Source organism: Vidua chalybeata, chromosome 21 (genome assembly GCF_026979565.1).
Source record: "Vidua chalybeata isolate OUT-0048 chromosome 21, bVidCha1 merged haplotype, whole genome shotgun sequence".
NCBI lineage: Eukaryota > Metazoa > Chordata > Aves > Passeriformes > Viduidae > Vidua > Vidua chalybeata.
Genome location: NC_071550.1, coordinates 2,327,743 through 2,345,877, shown reverse-complemented (window position 1 = coordinate 2,345,877; position 18,135 = coordinate 2,327,743). Strand labels below are relative to the sequence as shown.

Genomic DNA, 18,135 nt, shown 5'->3' with positions numbered 1-18,135 from the left:
TGGGTTTGCCAAAACTTTGAGGCAAAGCCGGGAGCGGCTCCGGGTGCCGGAGATCAAAAGTCGTCCCTTGTGTTGTGTGTGTGTCTGTGTGCATATATATAAATATAAATATATAGAGAGAAGATATTGCAGAGGATTCCTCCTCCTTTTTGGCACTTGCTGGGGGTGGGGAGCAGGCTGAGCCCCCCGGCTGGGGGCTGCACTTGGCTGGAGGGATTCATTCTGGACCAAACCTGTTCCCAGACAGCCGGCGGGGCCACCGCGGGGGCAGCAGCGAAGTACTTGAATGGCTTAGGACAGAGAGGCTGGAGAGAGTCAAGTTGCACAGTGAAAATATATATTTTTATACCTAGCACAACTTCCTGTATATTTTGGGGTTTTTTTTCTTTTTTTTTTTTTTTTTTCTTTCATTTCCTTTTTTTTTTTTTTTTTTCCTGGTTTGGGTTTGTTTTGTTAATTATTATTATTATTATTATTATTAGGAAGGCAAACTTCTAAAATGTGAAGGGCGTTGGGTTTTTCCTTATCTGGTAGATGAGGGCAAGCATTTTGCACTAATGTTTCCTGTGTGTGGAGGATTAATGATATGTTTGAAAATGTTATATGGTAATGATTGTATTCTTCCGAGAAAAAAAAAACCAACAAAAAAAGCAAAAAAAAAAAAAATAACCCCTTAAAACTGAATGTAAGGTGAGAACAGAGCAGTCCATCGATTGTATGCGGCTTTCCTGAGTGCCTTAGAATTTTTTGATCATTTTTTTTCCAAGGAAAACAGATTAAGAAGATCAGATCATAACCGACTCCTTCCTCCTCTTTGTTTACGACACTATTTTAAATTCTAGAATTTTGGGGCTGCTTTATAATGTGAATAGGAAACTGCATTCATCTAGGTCTGACAGTGTAAAATCAGAGCATCAGTATTTATGGTATGTCTGCACCTTTATTCTTATGCTTGACTATTAGCAATATTACCTGTATATTCTATATCTAAAGTTATACCAAGCACCTTTAACGAGCGCAGAGTGTAAAAGCACCCGAGTTCCCCGCAGCTGCCGTAGCCTAGGGCCAGCTCCTGTCCTCCTCGTTAGCGCTAATTAAACACCGCTTTGCCGAGGGGCTGCATGACCCTCCGCCACCCCCGCTGTCCCCCGGGCCGGTGACACGGTGACATTCCCGACCTTTCCCGGCGGTGAGGGCAGGAGCTGGGAGCGGCTCCTCGTGCTTGGATCCTTGGAGCTGTGATTTCCCTCTGCAGATTGCCCCGAGGATGCGGGCTGGGAACCGAGGGCTCCGAGCCCCCGCAGCGCCCCAAAACTGGAACTGCCCGCGGTGTCCGGGGAGCAGAGCCCCCTCTGGGTGTCCCCACCCCTTGTCCCGCGGTGTTTGGGGAGCAGAACCCCTCTGGGTGTCCCCAGCCCTTGTCCCGCGGTGTTTGGGGAGCAGAGCCCCTCTGGGTGTCCCCAGCCCTTGTCCCCCTTGTCCCGCGGTGTTTGGGGAGCAGAGCCCCCTCTGGGTGTCCCCAGCCCTTGTCCCGCGGTGTTTGGGGAGCAGAGCCCCCTCTGTGTGTCCCCAGCCCTTGTCCCGCGGTGTTTGGGGAGCAGAGCCCCTCTGTGTGTCCCCAGCCCTTGTCCCGCGGTGTTTGGGGAGCAGAGCCCCTCTGTGTGTCCCCAGCCCTTGTCCCGCGGTGTTTGGGGAGCAGAGCCCCTCTGTGTGTCCCCAGCCCTTGTCCCCCTTGTCCCGCGGTGTTTGGGGAGCAGAGCCCCCTCTGTGTGTCCCCAGCCCTTGTCCCCCGGGGCCGTGCTCTGATCCCTCGTTTTTTCCTGGAAATCGCTCGCTGCGAATGGAGGAGGAGCCGTGGGAAGCCGGGATGAGCCCCGGAGTGTCCCCAGAGTGTCCCCAGGTGTCCCCGCAGCCCCCCATGGCCAGTCCGCAGCCATCCCGGGATTCAACTGCTGTTCCAAGTGTTCCTGCTCTCCAAACCGTGCTGGGAGCGAGCGAGGGGGCGAGTGGGACACACTCGCGTTGGAAACCCCTCCACTCCTCCTCGAGTTTCTTCCACTGTTTAAAAGCGTTTTGCACACACACAAAAGTAAAAAAAAAAAAAAAAAAAAAATTAAAAAAAAAAAAATCTCGTGATTTTTATGTCAAGGTTATTAAAATAAAATAAAAAAATAAAAAGCCAAAACTTGCAATACTATTTTTAGCAGACAAGAATAAAGAAAAAAAAAAAGAAGTAAATAAAATAATTAATAGATAATAAAAAACAACTGAGTATAAATGTATACATATTTTTGACTTGAACATTTGGATGGCACTTGATTCAAATAGAACATTAATCCTTTGGACAGAATGTTTGGGGAAAAAAAAAAGGACTTAAAGTACAAGGTTGTTTTTAAAGCGTCTTCATAGGGTATTAAGTAGTACTGTAATTCATGACTGTTAAAAATACTTTCTGTGCTGTAAGGAAATCTCACAGTACCACTGAATTATGTTCCTCAACTGTCTCAGCCACGAACGATGCTAGCTTCTTTTTTTTCTTTTTTTTAATTTTATTTTATTTTTTATCGTGCATTATTCACTAGTATTTATGTGCTCTTACTCTGTATAGTTCAGACTGTTATTTTGTAGCCATGGCTGACACGATATATCAGTAACAAAAAAAAAAAAAAAAGAGAGAGAGAAAACATGAAGAACCCCCCGCCCCCACCCTGCCCCAAGCTGGAACTGTGCTCATAGCTGTTTTCATATGATGAAAAAAAATCCATTAAAAAAAAAAAAAAAAAAAAAAAAAACCAACCCAATGTGATCATTAATTGTAAAACGCTTTGTAAAATTCACATTTACAAAATAATAAAGTAAATTACAATTAAAAGGTTTCCTTTGCTCTGTCTTCTGTCTTTCTGGCTGGTGGGCAGTGTTAAGCAGGGGGTTGTTAATAGATGCTGAAGGGGCTTTGATGGCTCAGGCTCCACTTCAAGGTATGAAACAACCTCCAGCTTTGGCCAGTTGAAGGGGTTTGCCCAAATTTTGGGATTTTGGAGTTCCCTGCACTGCCCTGGGCTCTCCCCCCACTTCACCTGATGTGGTTTGGGCATCTTTTGGCTTTTTTACCTGGACACATCACACCCTCCCTTCCTCCCTCCACTTATAAACACTAATATTTGTTGTTACTATTATCATTGTTTTAAATTGAATTTGCAGCACTCCCAGATTGATCTGGGGCTTTGCCAGAGAGTGGGGCCGAGACTGGAGGGTGCAGCAGCAGCTGAAATCCCCCTGTCCCCTCTCTGCTGGGAGCTCCCCACCTCTCCACCGGGGAAAAACCTTACCCAGGCTCCGAGAACGGGCAGGAGGGCTCCTGCCACCCACCCAGGGACACGAGTGACGAGTTTGCCAGGCCTCAGAGGGCATCTCAGGGCCCTGGGCAGAGTGGGCATGCCCTGGGGATGCCCTGGGGATGTTCTGGGGATGCCCTGGGGATGTTCTGGGGATGTTCCAGGGGATGCTCTGGGGATGTTCTGGGGATGCTCTGGGGATGCTCCGGGGATGTTCCAGGGGATGTTCTGGGGATGTTCCTGGGGATGTTCCAGGGGATGCTCTGGGGATGTTCTGGGGATGTTCTGGGGATGTTTCAGGGGATGTTCCAGGGGATGCCCTGGGGATGCTCTGGGGATGTTCTGGGGATGCTCTGGGGATGTTCCAGGGGATGTTCTGGGGATGTTCCTGGGGATGTTCCAGGGGATGCTCTGGGGATGTTCTGGGGATGTTCTGGGGATGCTCCAGGGGATGCTCTGGGGATGTTCCAGGGGATGTTCTGGGGATGTTCTGGGGATGTTCAGGGGATGCCCTGGGGATGCTCTGGGGACGTTCCAGGGGATGTTCCAGGGGATGCCCTGGGGATGTTCTGGGGATGCTCCTGGGGATGTTCCAGGGGATGTTCCAGGGGATGTGCTGCCACCCCTGCTCCAGGGGGTGGGAGCCAGGCACCAACAGGGGAGATGGAGCACCAGGAGCTCCAAGCAGCACCCCAGGACCCCCGACTCTGCCTGGGATGGGGATGTCATGGGGTTGTTGTTGTCTTTAGGATGAGGACAGGGGAAAAGTTTCAAAGCAGAGAGGCTGAGCTGGAGCAGGGTCCCGCAGAGGGCTGGGGGTGTTGGTAATTCTCCTCTCTCTAATTTCTGCCCATTTTTTCCCCCCCAACCCAACTGGCCATAAAATTGCTGAGAAGCTGCATTTCCTCAGCTTAGCAAAGTAGAAGTGCCCAAAACCACTTGCATTTGGGGTTTCATTTAATCTCATCTCACTGAAAAGGGGAAAACACAGAAACTTGGATGCTTCGCGTGCGGCGCATTCCGCCGCGTTATATAAACCATTTCAAACTGATTTATTCTAAATGAGTTGTTATAATCAGAATTTTCCTTATGAGCAGCTTTCTTGCAAACGTCAGTATTTCAGGGGGGAAAAAAAAAAATAAAAAAACCCAACCCCAAGCCCATCGTACGCCCGCTCCAATATTTCAAACTGATTACTTCTAAACACCAGCGCTAAAATTAGGTCTTTGGTGTGCGGTATTGTCAGAGTGGGTGTATTATGATCTGCAGAGAGTATAAAAAGATAAATGAGTTATTTAACCAAGTAAACGACGTTGCTGTAGAAATGTGCTGAGGGAAAATGCGCGGGGGGGGTTGGCTCACGCCGGCTGGGCCCCGGGATTGCGGCAGCGACGCGAGGGGAGCTGCTGGAGCAGGCGTGGGGGGGATGGAAAGGGATCTTTCTTTGCATTAATGTTACTATTTTTATTGCTATTGTTGTAAAATAGGTGTTCCCCCCCCTGCCTGGGGTGGGGCTGTGATTTTGGCAGTGCCAAAATGAGAGGGAGGTGGCTGAGAGAGGCGATGGGGCAGCCATGGGTGCGCTCCTCCCCAGGGCATTAAAAACGGCTCTTTATTGGTGTGTTCTTAGGACTTAACCTGTCTTAATTGCCTTGGGATCTGCTCCAGAGGGAGAGATGTTGGAGCACTGCACCTGCTCGGACTCTTTGAGTCTGGCTCTTTATTCACACCCCCACAGCTGGCTGCTACAGGTGCAGATTGTCCCCACGGTGAGAAAATCGGAGGGATCCTGGGATCAGGGGTCACCAGCCCAGGGACAGAAGAGGCTGGGCATTGCAGGGGCTGGGCATTGCAGGGGCTGGGCATTGCAGACATTGGCCATTTCAAGAGCTGGCCATTTCAGGAGTTGGCCATTTCAGGAGTTGGCCATTTCAGGAGTTGGCCATTTCAGGAGTTGGCCATTGCAGGGGGCTCTGGTCATTTCAGGAGTTGGTTATTTCAGGAGTTGGTTATTTCAGGAGTTGGCCATTTCAAGAGCTGGCCATTTCAGGAGTTGGCCATTTCAGGAGTTGGCCATTGCAGGAGTTGGCCATTGCAGGAGTTGGCCATTGCAGGAGTTGGCCATTGCAGGGGGCTCTGGTCCTTTCAGGAGCTGGCCATTTCAGGAGTTGGTTATTTCAGGAGTTGGTTATTTCAGGAGTTGGTTATTTCACGAGTTGGCCATTTCAGGGGGCTCTGGTCATTTCAGGGTTGGTCCTTTCAGGAGCTGGCTCTTTCAGGGTTGGTCCTTTCAGGAGCTGGCTCTTTCAGGAGTTGGTCCTTTCAGGAGCTGGCTCTTTCAGGGTTGGTCCTTTCAGGAGCTGGCCATTTCAGGGTTGGTCCTTTCAGGAGCTGGCTATTTCAGGAGTTGGTCCTTTCAGGAGCTGGCCATTTCAGGAGTTGGTCCTTTCAGGAGCTGGCTATTTCAGGAGTTGGTCCTTTCAGGAGCTGGCTATTGCGGGTGTTGGCCATGTCAGGAGCTGACCATTGCAGATGATGGCCATTTCAGGGGTTGGTGGCTGCCACTGGCCACTGCAGGAGCTGTTGGTCCCTGCTCCTGCAGCCCCGGCAAAGGGAACAAGAGCCGAGCCCCCGTGCAGGGCCGGCTCCATCCCCCTCATCCCCCTTCCCAGGGCTGCTGCCCCGCAGGGTGTGAGCCCGGGGGCTCTGGGGGTGCCGCCGCTTCCCCTCCTGCCCCGTCCGTGTGAGGGAGGTGGGAGATTGATGCCAGCCGGGCCCGGGAGCAGCTGCCATAAATCACAGCCCCGCTCCAGGGCTGCTCTTATTGATATGCATCTTCTGCACCGAGCCTTTTATAATCGACTGTGCAGCGGCACTCCAGCGCCGGCGACGGCTCAGATGGATCGTGCAGGACACAAAATACAAATAAAGGGTGAGCAGTGGGAAGTGCATCATTCCTGCCGTGCCCGCCGCGCTCCGGGGCCGCTCCGCAGGATTCACGGTGCCAGCAGCGCATTCATCAGCCGCGGGCAGGGCTGCAGGGAGAACTTTGGGGGGGTTATTGGAGGGTAGCTTAAGGGTAATAACGACAGGAATGATAATTCCGTGGTGAAGGGAGGGGTTGGAGCGACGGCCACGTCCTTGGGGTGGGGACAGCAGTGGCGCGGTGACAATGCAGCCACCCGGGCAGGAAAGCTGCCACCGGCGTGGGGGTGATGAGGGGGTGCTCAGGTGAGGCAGGAACTTGATTTCTGGCTGGCTGTGCTGGGGCTGGGATGAGGCAGGGTTGGTGTTTGGTGTTTTGGTACCCAAATCCCTCACGGTGGGTCTGGTCCTTGCCAGGTCCGAGCAGGGTCCTGTGGGACCAAACCTGATCCCTCTGGGGCTCTGGGAGAGGAATTAGATCAGTCCAGTTCAGGGACAGGGCAAAAAGAGGGGGGGAAAAAAAAAGGCAGAAATGCCAAGCCACAAACCAAGGCAGATAAATGCAGGAGGGCAATGTAATCTCACTCACTGGGCCTCACCAGAAGTTACAATCCATAAATTATTGCACCTAAAAGCATCCCTAATTTCACTTGTGAGTGATTCACCAGGACGCAGCAGGCTGCCCTCTGCATCCCCCCATTTGATTAGACATTTGTACCAAGACAGAGCTCACGCTTACAATAACATTACTGGAATGGAGATGGACAAGAGAATTCATTTGAATGGAAATCAATTTGATTAGAAAAGTAAATTACCCACAGTCTATGAGCAGCACATTGTGGCTCAGAATAATAATAATAATAATAATAATAATAAAAATAATAAAAAAATAAATCAGTGGCAGCAAAGGATCTTAAATATTTTTACAGACCTGGCAGTGAGTGAGCTGTGATCCAGCTGTTTCCCACATGGAAATAGGGCTGGATCCCCCACTCCTTGTGCTGGGACACTGCCAGGCAGAGCTGTCCCATGTCCCCAGGGGCCCTGTGCCACCAGGAGCCTCTGGAGGGGACGAGCCCCAGAGTGACAGGGTGGGCAGCAGGAGCTGGGCATGGCCGGGCACAAAGGGCTGTAAACGGGTTTGTGTGGCTGGAGGTGCCCTCAGAGTGGGGGGATTTGATTTACCCAGGGGTGACGCTGGTCTGGACAAACCACTGGCACTGGGATCCCACCACGTCCCTCCCTTCGTGTCACCCTCCGCTGCCAGTGTCACCACTGAGGTGACAAAGAGCCAGGGAGGCCATGGGTGCCTGGCAGGACCCCTGGGTGCCCCCTCCACGTCCTCTCCCTGTGCCAGCTGCAGTGCAAGGAGCTGCACGCTTTGCCGAGCTGTGGTACCTTCCAAATAATCAATTGGTATTTAATTCCCATGTGATAACTGTCTTATTAAATCTAAATTTAATGTGTATTTGGGAAACCCTAATTTAAAGTGTTACTGCATGCACCATCTGGTGTGCTCTCTAAATACAAATGCAATAACATAATTCAGAATTACATCATAAAAGTAAGTTATAAGAGATTAAAATGCACAACTCTGTTCTTCAGTCAAGGCAGCTTTTATGCTTTTGCTCCTGACTTAGACACAAATCACAGCCGAAACATCCCTGCCCCGATTAAGTGATTTTCTGCTGGGATTTGGGGTTTAATGGGGAGCAGGAGTGCACAGGAGGGAGGTTGGGAGATCAGGAACTCTGGAGATGTGGAATTGTTGCCCAGAGAAGCTGTGGCTGCCCCAGGGAGGGTCTAAGGTTGGGTTGGACAGGGTTTGGAGCAGCCTGGGACAGTGGAAGGTTTCCCTGCCCGTGGCAGGGGTGGCACTGGATGGACTTTAAGGTCCCTTCTACCCAAACCATTCTGGGTTTCCATGAAATCCTCTTCTCCCTCCTGCCAGGGAGGTTCAGGGCTGGGCACAGGGAGACTCAGCGACCCACTGAGCTGCCTTTTGTTGAAAAATCAGTCAAATATAGCCCAGAGTTGGGTGCATCGATGATCTTTTACAGTGGCAGTAAATCTAATATCTTTGCAAAACCCCCTATTTTCTCTCTACGTTGAATGAAACATGAGATCCCTTAATAGAGAGGGAAATTAAAATCTAGCTTTATTGCAGTTCCTGTAACTGGTATCTAAGCTATTAATAATCAATCCATTCTTGCTTAAAAGCCAACATTTATCACCCCAGCTGAGCTGACGGGCACTGGGGGGAAAGTACAATTGACTGCAATTACACTTTGAAAAATGTTATCTGTGCCACTGACCACTGGGGATAAATGATGAGATTCCAGCTGGTCCCTCCCCTCTGCAGGTTCATTTCCCCCAGATTTTATTATTGGGTGGTTTTGCTTCTCCTTCAGCCTCCAGGATGCCTCGAGGAAGGATCTGAGGGGAGGGAGCTGTGTTGTCCCAAATTCAGGAGGATCCTCCTCGCTGTGTCCTGCTGAGTGCAGAGGGACCCCAAACCCTTCCAGATCCAGCAGAGCGACTCCAAATCTCTTTTAACAACCCCCTACACACACACACAAGTTTATTGGTTTTACTCCTGCCCTTTCCAAGGGGGAGGGAGAGGCTGGTGCAGGAATTGATTTCCTGGAGTTCCTGGTATTAATGAAGCCGCTGACCGCAGATCTCCCACAGCAATATCCCGCTCCCCACCAGAATTCTCCAGACTCCAAACTTTTCAAATGAGTTTCTGCAATTTAAAATTAATAATTGTTCTGTCTAGAACAAGGATAATTAAATGCCTGTTCATCCTCATTATTGTCAGCCGTGTGATTTGTTGTTTTCTCCGTAATAAAATTAACCGGTTTAACTAATGGGTGCCAAAACTTGATAATTAAAGCTGAGCAAATAATTTGCAACAAATAATTTGCCCGGTGGGTTTGGCGGGGTCCGTGGTGGGTCTGTGGCTGTTGGTGAGGGGCTGGGAGCCACTGGTGATGCCCAAACCCCCACAGGGCACCCCGGGGAGCCTCCTTTTCCTTCCAATGGTCATTTTTTAATGAAAATTCTTTGGGTTTTTTTTTTTTTCTTTCAAAGGAAAAAGGTTCCCTCCACGGACTTTTGCTCACAGCTGGAGCACGAGGCAGGTGTAGGGCTCACCTGTGGATGAAATCCCAGAGGAAAGAGCAGCTGCTCTCAGGTAAATCCCAGTGAGGGTGTGGAGATGGCCAAAAAATGGCAATTCCTGGGGAGGAGAGGAATTAAAATAATGAGCCAACAAAAGGAGCTTGGTCAGACACAATCTTCTAAGAAGAATGGACTTTGAAATGATGGTTATTAGCCAGGTTTCATTCCGGCAGCAGTTAAAGAAGCTTTCGGAGGTCTGGCAATTAATTTGTGAGTTTATATTACACATTACAACGCCAGGGGCCATTAACGAGGCGGTGACATTAAATTTAATGTACTTGGTGAGGGGGACAGTTTGTCTCTCCCTCCTGGGTGTGTTCCCTGGATGTTTGGGGGCCTGGCACTGCTGGATTTCTCCGTGGGAGATGCTGGAGAGGCTGAGGAGGAGCCGCCAGCACCGGGGGGTGTCACTGAGGTGCCACACGGGGGACACTGGGGGACACTGGGGGACACTGGGGGACACTGGGGGACACTGGGGGACACTGGGGGGCACAGAGCTTTCCCCCCAGCTCCGTGGGCAAAGCCAGCAAGGCTCGGAGGAGCACAAGGAGAATATGGAGTGTCTCATACCTATAACTTTAAATTAAAAAAGCAATGTGCTGTTTATTGGCGCTGCCGAGTGTCTCCGGAGCGGGAGGCTCATAAAGATCATATTACAGTATAAGCCATTATGCAAAGAGTTTACTATATATACATTTCTAAATGCTTCAGCAAACAGCAGCCTCCTTATGAGCAGAGCAGGATAACTGGTTCGTTTGGGGTAACAAATGATCCTTGATTTGATTTTAAATGCAATGACAGCAAAATTTATTTCTTATTTAATCACTTGCCAGAGCTGTTGAGGACGGGATGGTATTAAACTGCACAATGCAGCATATGACTACTGAATCAGTTGAAATAGGCATAAGAATATATTATGTTTATAGGATAGAAAAAGATTGTACAGCAATGCATATAACTAGAATGGGTATTTTTGTCATTTATACAGTAGCTTATATCATTATTCCTTCCCGCTTCCAATTTTTCAGTAATAAAAATACAGGGGATGTGATTCTCTTTGCATAAACCAACTTGATTCTTTATTAAATATTTTTATTAATCTGAAGTACTACAAAGCATTTGAGCAGATAAATCAGGCTCCGAATAGTCATTTCCTCTCTGCTATGGCTCTATAAAGTGGATTCATTTATGAGCGTGCACTACCCGAAAAGAAGGTTTCCATATTCATTAACGTGCTCCCTCATGGTTCTGGTTTTTCATCCCACTGGGCCACGCAGAAGGGTCTCCAAAAGAAGCAGGTCTTGGAAATCTGCTCTGTGATCCCTGCCTGGTTTCCTAGTGAGGAATCACCTCTTGTGTACCTCAGGATGCTCGGGGTGTCTCCAGCTTTGGCTCCCCTCACACCCGGTTTGTGGACATCAGCACCTTTGGGGTGATTTGGGGATGGACCCAGTGCCAGAACTGTCCCGCATCACCCCAGCCACTCTCCCACAGGGTGCGGGGATCCCATTATGCCCCAGAGGGGGATTTATGGACCAGCCCCTCCTGCAAGGACGCCTCATACCACGGGACTCCTCCGGAGGCTTTTTGACCCCCTCAGGCGTCCCTGGCCTCCTGCTACCCCTCCTCTCCCGTGACCCCACATCCTCTCGCCCCACAGAACGCAGCATTTGGCTGCAGCACCGCCCTTTTTTGCCCCCAAAAGGTGCCCAGGCAGCTGCCAGCCCTGCCGGGGCTGCTCCCGGCGGGGGCAGCCCGGAGCCGCCTCGTTCGGGCACCGGGGGGGAAGCTGCGGCGAGGAATTAAACCCAATTTAAAACCCAGCCAGGTGTGCAAACAAGCTCATCCTCTCGCAGCGGCTCGCGGGGAATCGGGAGGGCTCCACAAAGGTTACGTGGATGTTTTGGGGCTCCCCGGGAGAGGCGACATTCAGCGCCGGCCTTTGGGACCCGCCGGGACCCCCGGAGCTGCTGCCTTCAGCCGGCCGAGCCCAGGGCTGCGATCCCTGCCCTGTGCTGGGACCAGCCTCACCCTGCCCTCCTCCCCTCCCTCCTGCTGCACCCCGGGCTCCGGCTTTGCTTTCAGATTTTCCTGCAGCAGCTGTCTAACATTTGTTTGCTGTTTGGGAACAGGAATTACGGCGCTCGGCGAAAAGCAGGGACCCTCCGGAGCTGCTGCTGGCGCAGCCTGGCATCCCAAAATATTCCTGCCATCTTCAGGGGGATTTAGCCATCCATCTGCTGCTTGTGCCTGCCCTGGAGCGCTCCAGCAGGGCCGTGGGTGCCCGACGGGCGCAGCTCTCGGGAATGAGCCCGCCAGCAGCGCCAGGACACGGATTTGCCTTCCTTCCCTCCCTCCCCCATCCCACCGACCGCGCTGGAATAAAGTGGAGCAGGGCTTTGTCCCCACAGGAACGGGCTGGAGTCAATCCGGGCTGCTTCACCTCTCCTTGCTGGGAGCTGCTGGGGCTGCCCATAAATCCGCCCTCAGCAGCAACTGTGGCACAGATGTCCCAGGACATGAATTTTTTTCCTCCGGTTTTAGTGCTGGTGTAAAGCTAAATTACGGTCGTTGTCAGCATTAGCAAAACCCGCCATCCCCACCCTGCCTGCAAAGCACAGCAGCGGGGCCTGGGGCCGGCAGAGATGGAGGAGAGGTGGGGCAGCTCCTGTTTTCTGGGAATTGCGGGGGTTTGTGGAGCTGGAGCTGGGAATTGCAGGGGTTTGTGGAGCTGGAGCTGGGAATTGCAGGGGTTTGTGGAGCTGGGACTGGGAATTGCAGGGGTTTGTGGAGCTGGAGCTGGGAATTGCAGGGGTTTGTGGAGCCGGGACTGGGAATTGCAGGGATTGTGGAGCTGGAGCTGGGAATTACAGGGATTTCTGGAGCTGGAGCTGGGAATTGCAGGGGTTTCTGGAGCTGGAGCTGGGAATTGCAGGGGTTTCTGGAGCCGGGACTGGCGCTGGTGATTTTGCCACCAGCACGATGGCAGCAGTGGCAGTGCCGGCGCCTCGGCCACCGGGAGCTCTCTCCCGTCCCTCCACCTCCCTCTGGAACGTGGGCTGCCCACTCAGGGCCCACGGAGAGGAGGGTGAAGGTGTGTCTGAGCTCCATACAACCCAAAAACTCCTGGCACTGCCCACGGACAGCTTGGGAAGCACCAGAAGCTGGCACCTGAGTGGGCGCAGAGCGCCGGCCCCTCCCAGGACGCGCTGACACCGCTCGGCACCGAGCCCGGAGAGGCTGGGAAGTTTCACACCTTTGCAAAACCCCCTCCGAGAAGGAAATGAGCAGCCAGCAGCTGTAATTGAGACGGATGAAAGGGCAGCTGCCTCCCCCCAAAGCGATCCAGGCACCAGACTTGAGAGGAATGTGAAGTGCTGCCGCTCTCCAAAGATCGCCACGCTGCCTCTGAATTATTAATGAGCAGGAATGATTTCATATTTAATCTAAAGACTATTAATTACACTGCAGAAGAGCAACACGCCATCCTGAGAGCCCCTCTCGCCAACTGAATAATTTAGTGGTGCCCCATATTTTACCTCAATGTCAGGGCGGGCGGGGAGACCCCTCCTGCCTGAGCAGACAGTGGTGGCCCAAGGGGTGGTGTTGAGAGCCCACCCCAACTTCTAAGCCCCCCACCCGGGCAGAGAGGGATTATTTGGGGTCCCTTGGGGCTGGGGGCAGTGCTGTCCCTCTGTCCCAGCCTCCCTCGGAGGCCAGCAGCAGCCCCAGCTGTGGGAGCACTGAAGACAGCTGTTTATTTGTCCGGGATTATTCGCTGATCACTGTTAGAGTGATCCAAGATGATCATTAAAAAGGGAAATGGGCTGTTTAATAACGATGCTGGGAGCACGCAGTGTGCCTCGCATTACGAGGGTGTTTAAGCATGAGCCCAATTAAGTCCCTCGCATCCCTACAGAATTACCCCAGTTGTGCAAACTATTAGGCAAACTCCAGGCTCCTCGTCCTCGCAGGCAATCCTGGAGCCTGGCACTCTGCTAGAGACCCATTTCTGTCCTGAAGCTAAATTAAAATCCTATTGTGCCAGTGCCGCTAATATTTCCTGCTCTTGTTTCCAACAATTAAATTGTGACATTCTGCCAAACATACAAGGAAACGAGAAAATGATCAGCTGGGGAGAGAAGGCAAATCCTCCCAGCTGCCTCCTGGCACCCAGGTGCCACGGTGACAGTCACAGGTTAAGCAGCAGCTGATGGATGAGGCAGTGGCTGGTGGAGGTGGGGATTCATCCTTCTCAGTGGGAAGGGGGATTTTGGGTGAAGGGGAAAGGTTTTTCTTCCCGGTCCAGGGGAGGAATTTGGGAACTGGATCCATGCAGTGCCAAAAAGGAGAAGGCTGATGTACTGGGTTTGTGTGGCAGGGGTTTGGGGGTGGAGGGTTACGAGGGTGGCAGTGATGGAGCAGCTTTGGTGGCAGCTGGAGCCCAGCTGGGGCCCCCCCACCACAGCTGCTGCTGAGGAAGGACTTGAGGGACAATTCCCAGCCCTGCTGTGTCCCCAGCACCACCAGTGGCCTGATCCTGCCGCCCTTCTCACACAGGATCTGCACATCCTTTTAAACATTCTCCTGAGCTCTAATCCTCTTCCCCCCCCTCGCTCTGCTCCCCCCAGCACTGCTCGGGGAGGGCACAGCTGGTTCCCTGCCCCACAGCCCCTGCAAACCCCCGAAGTGAGCCCACAGTGCCCTCAGAGTGATGCCCCCCCTGCTTGGGGTGGGCTGTGGCTGCTCTTGGGCAGGAAAGAGCCAGTGGGGACCCCGAGGGTGCTGGGGACACTCCAGTGGGACAAGGAGGGACTGGCAGAGCTGTGGTGAGATCACATTAACTGGTGGAGGAGAAAGAGGAAGGGAAAAAAAAAAAAAGCTGTTTAAGAAAGAAATGACTGTTTGGTCATGGCTTACAAGTTGGTACTTAGAAATTCCATGAATTTTAAAATAAAGAAATCGTGAGATTTGAACTTTCTTTTGAATACTCACAAACTGCAGTGCCTAATACCTTCCCTGGCCATTAAGGAGCTGTGCTGGGAAGCAGAGAGAGCTAAGTACTACACTGATAGAGCAGTTAAACACTGTAATGGAATTGTGTTTGGAGAGGCTGCAAAGCCAGGTAGAGAGCCCATACATAAACAAGGCCATTACCAGCCAGGGTAAGTGGTGATAGAATTTCATGAATATCCCCACAAAAAGCTTTGTATATTTATAACAACCTGCAGAGTCGTTTTGAACACAGTCAGGGGCCTTTCAGAGTGACTCTGGAGTTAAATTGTACAATAGATCTGTGTCCCTGCACGGGGATAGCAGCTCCAGGCAAAGCTGGATGGGCAGAGGGACCCCTGACCCTGACCAGGCACCCTCCTGGGGTGCTGGGGGTCCTGAAGCAGGGCTGCCAATGTGGTGGTTACTGCCCACAAAGTCCTCCAGTTTCCAGCTTAAAAAAACCCTTTTCAGAAAGGTTTTTGGGATGATTTTCTGTTTGCAGGGCAAGGGAAGCAGAAGGGCTCTGCTTCCCACCTGGGATGGAAAAGGGAGCAGGAGGAGTGGCTGCTCCTCTGCTGGCCGACTGGAGAAGTGACCAAAGGGCAAGAGACGGAAGTTTCCAGGTCTCAGGAAAAAGATAAATAAATCTGGGAGCCATCAGACCCAAAAGAGCAGGATGGGGCTCTGCAAGAGCTGCACAGAGAAGACTCAGAGCCCAGTGGGGAGCAGGGGCAGAGCTCAGAGCCCAAACTGGGGCTGTGGGGCACAGACTGGTCCTGCTGCTCCCCAGGGCTGCTTTGCTGATGATCCTCCACCAAGCCCACAGCATTCCTGGGACTGCCTTTCCAACACCAGCAGAACTGCCAGAGCCCCAAACCCTCCCCACGAGAAACCCACACTGTCCACCCCTGCAGCTGGAGAGCAGCAAAGCCAACTCATGAGCATACTTATCACTTTAATTTCAATAAATAGGTGCTTTAAACTTAGGAAAACTTTGCTCTGCAACTCTTGCAAAACCTGAGCCCAAGCGATAGGCACAGCTCGGGCACGAGCCGTAATAAAATGCTAATTGCAATTCATAAATTACGTCGGGATGCCTGGCAATGTTGAAGCTCCTGGATGAAGTGTAGCATTCAATTTATCCCGTGCATGCTGCCGACAGTGCTGCCAGCCTCCTTCTTGTCCCCCTGTGTTGTTTTGTCATCTCTGTACTATCACCAATTCATCACAAAGGCAACTGAACTCGCCGATGTCCACCCACCGGGTGACTTTGTCTTCGCTACTCTATGACTTCTAAATTAAATTGTCAAAACACATTACTGAGAAAAATATCGTGAAGGGGAAGTTCTTCACCCTTTTCTCCTGGCTGAAGAGAGAAGGGGCTTGATTTGGAGAAAACATGTCTGCTTCATTATCCCGCCCGTTATCATATTTCTTCCCTCGGCAGCAGCAGGAGAAGAGTGGATACACAAGTCTTGGATGACATGATGGAGCATCCCACAGGAGTTGTCTCGATAAATTCTGAGATTGCCCAGGAAAAGCTGAGGGGGGTGGGGGGGAAGGTGTGTAATTTTCAGTCTCTTTTATTCCTCCCACTCTCAGACAATTTAAAAGAGATTACGGGGTTTGCTGGTGTGGATTCCCCCGGGCTGGATGTTCCCACTCTGCCAGCACTGCCGGGTTTGGAATCAGCTCCTTGGAGTCCTTGCAAGAGAAGAAACGAGCCCAGGAATGGGACTGGGGAGGGCACTGAGGTCCTGCTCCCACACCTCTGCTCCTTGGGAAGGGAGGGACCTTAAAGCTCATCCCGTTCCACACCCACAGTCCCAGGGTGCTCCAAGCCCCGTCCAACCTGACCTTGGACACTTCCAGGGATTGGGCAACCTGTGCCAGGGCCTCCCCACCCTCACAGGGAAGGATTCCCTCCTCAGATCCCATCTAACCCTGCTCTCTGTCAGTCTGAAGCCATGCCCCCTTGTCCTGGCTCTCCACCCCTGTGAAAAGCCTCTTTTTGTGTTCCTTGCCAGCTGCCTGGTATTTTGGTTTCCTGCAGGAATCCGCACGAATATTGAGCTGCTCCCCCACTATTCCCCTGCACTTCAGGGGGTGTTGGAGAGCTGTGGGCTCTGTCCCCCCCAAAACTGGAGTAGAGCCGGGCCAAGGCTGGGGAACAGGGGAGGATCCTGCTGCTGGATGCAGCCAGGGAAAATAATTCCCCTGGGGATGTGAAACAAGAGGAGCCTTTCCTCCAAGGGAAAGAGCTGTTGATCCCCCCCCTTCCTCATCCCCACGTTGGTCTCTGGGCATAATGGATCAGCCATAAGAAGCAAGTAACACACTGTGCACTCATTCTTTTGGCTTTGGACAATACCAGCGTAACAGACACATATTGTTTATTTATTCTGCTGTAGAGCAAGGCAAGGAGGCAGTGCCCAGTGTTTCGATGGGGTATTTTTAAATGCTCCCATTCCCTGGGCCCTTATGATGCATTAGCCATCAGTAGTCAAATTGCCTCATATTTGCAATTTTATGGGTTCATTTTATCAAGCACACTGGAGCTGCATTCAAAGCACGGAAATAAAGTATTCCACTTTTGTTAGGCAAGAGCTGCTTCGATGAAAGAGATGGCCAGAAAGCAGAAATCTCTTTTTATTTCCCCTGCCTCTGCTCCAGATTCATCTCCAGATATTGCTTCTCCTTTGCAGCAGCGACTGCTGAGAGCCCCTTTATGGCTGTGGAAGGTCCCGTGCACACCGAGAGCTCCACACCTCTGGATTTCTCCTGCTGGGAGATCACTCCCTGCTCCCTGGCTGCTCTAGAAGAACTCCCAGCAGAGCCTCACCCTGGCTGTCCCCAGCTCCAGGGGCTCTGAGTGGCACCTCCCGAGCCACTCCCAGACTTCAGCTCCCTCCCTGGGGCAGGGAAAGGTTGGAAGCAGCAAAACCACCGGGGGTCAGCGGGAAAGAGAAGTTTTCAGGGTGGATTTGGTGTCGGGCAGATGGTGCTCAGCCCATCACAAGGAGCCAGTCTCGGGGTCCGGGTGTTGAGGTGACCCCGAGAGTGTAAAATTCCTCATTTCCCAGCCCATGCAGCCAGAGAAGGAGTCTGAATGTGCAGGGTCGGCTTCTCAAGGGTGTTTATTTTCCCTTCTCTAGAACATTCTCTCTCTGCCCTGCTGAGCTCTGCCCAGCAGCTCGGCCATGGCATTCTGTCTGCCCTCAGGGCAGTGTTCACATTTTATACCAAAAACTCCGTGTGCCGTGGTTACAATAACGTGCCAATGTCTGTCACTGATGTTGGACAGTGTGTCTGTGCCTGAAACCAACAGAAAAGTGTCACCAGCACAGCGAGACATGGAGGGCAAGGAGAAGGAGAAGAAGGTCAGGACATGCCCAAATCCCTCCATCTTGTACCCCTGAACCCCATTCTAAAAACCCCAAAATTCTACTTTTTCACCCTGTGTCAATTCCCCTATCACACCACTCAAACCCTTGTGGCTTGTAATTCCTCATCCAGAGCTGGCAGTTTTTTTCCACGGGCTAAAATGGAAGCCACAGGTGTTTTTGACTTCGTGCCAAGGTCCCTGAGCCCCCTGCCAGGGTCTGGAGCCAGCCAGGGCAGCCAGAGGGGTGTGCTGGGCTCCCAGGATTTCCAGGGCTGCGTTTTTTGGGGAAACTCGCGGGATTATTCCCAGCGG

The 18,135-nt window shown here is 51.8% G+C and overlaps 1 long non-coding RNA gene across 1 annotated transcript; it reads left to right on the top strand.

Moving 5' to 3' along the window:
• The first annotated feature begins 6,231 nt into the window (after nucleotides 1-6,231).
• Nucleotides 6,232-11,750, top strand: LOC128798363 (uncharacterized). The gene is made up of 3 exons (XR_008434408.1): nucleotides 6,232-6,267; nucleotides 9,354-9,456; nucleotides 11,576-11,750. It is a non-coding gene; the product is annotated as an uncharacterized LOC128798363 (long non-coding RNA).
• The last annotated feature ends 6,385 nt before the right edge of the window (nucleotides 11,751-18,135 follow it).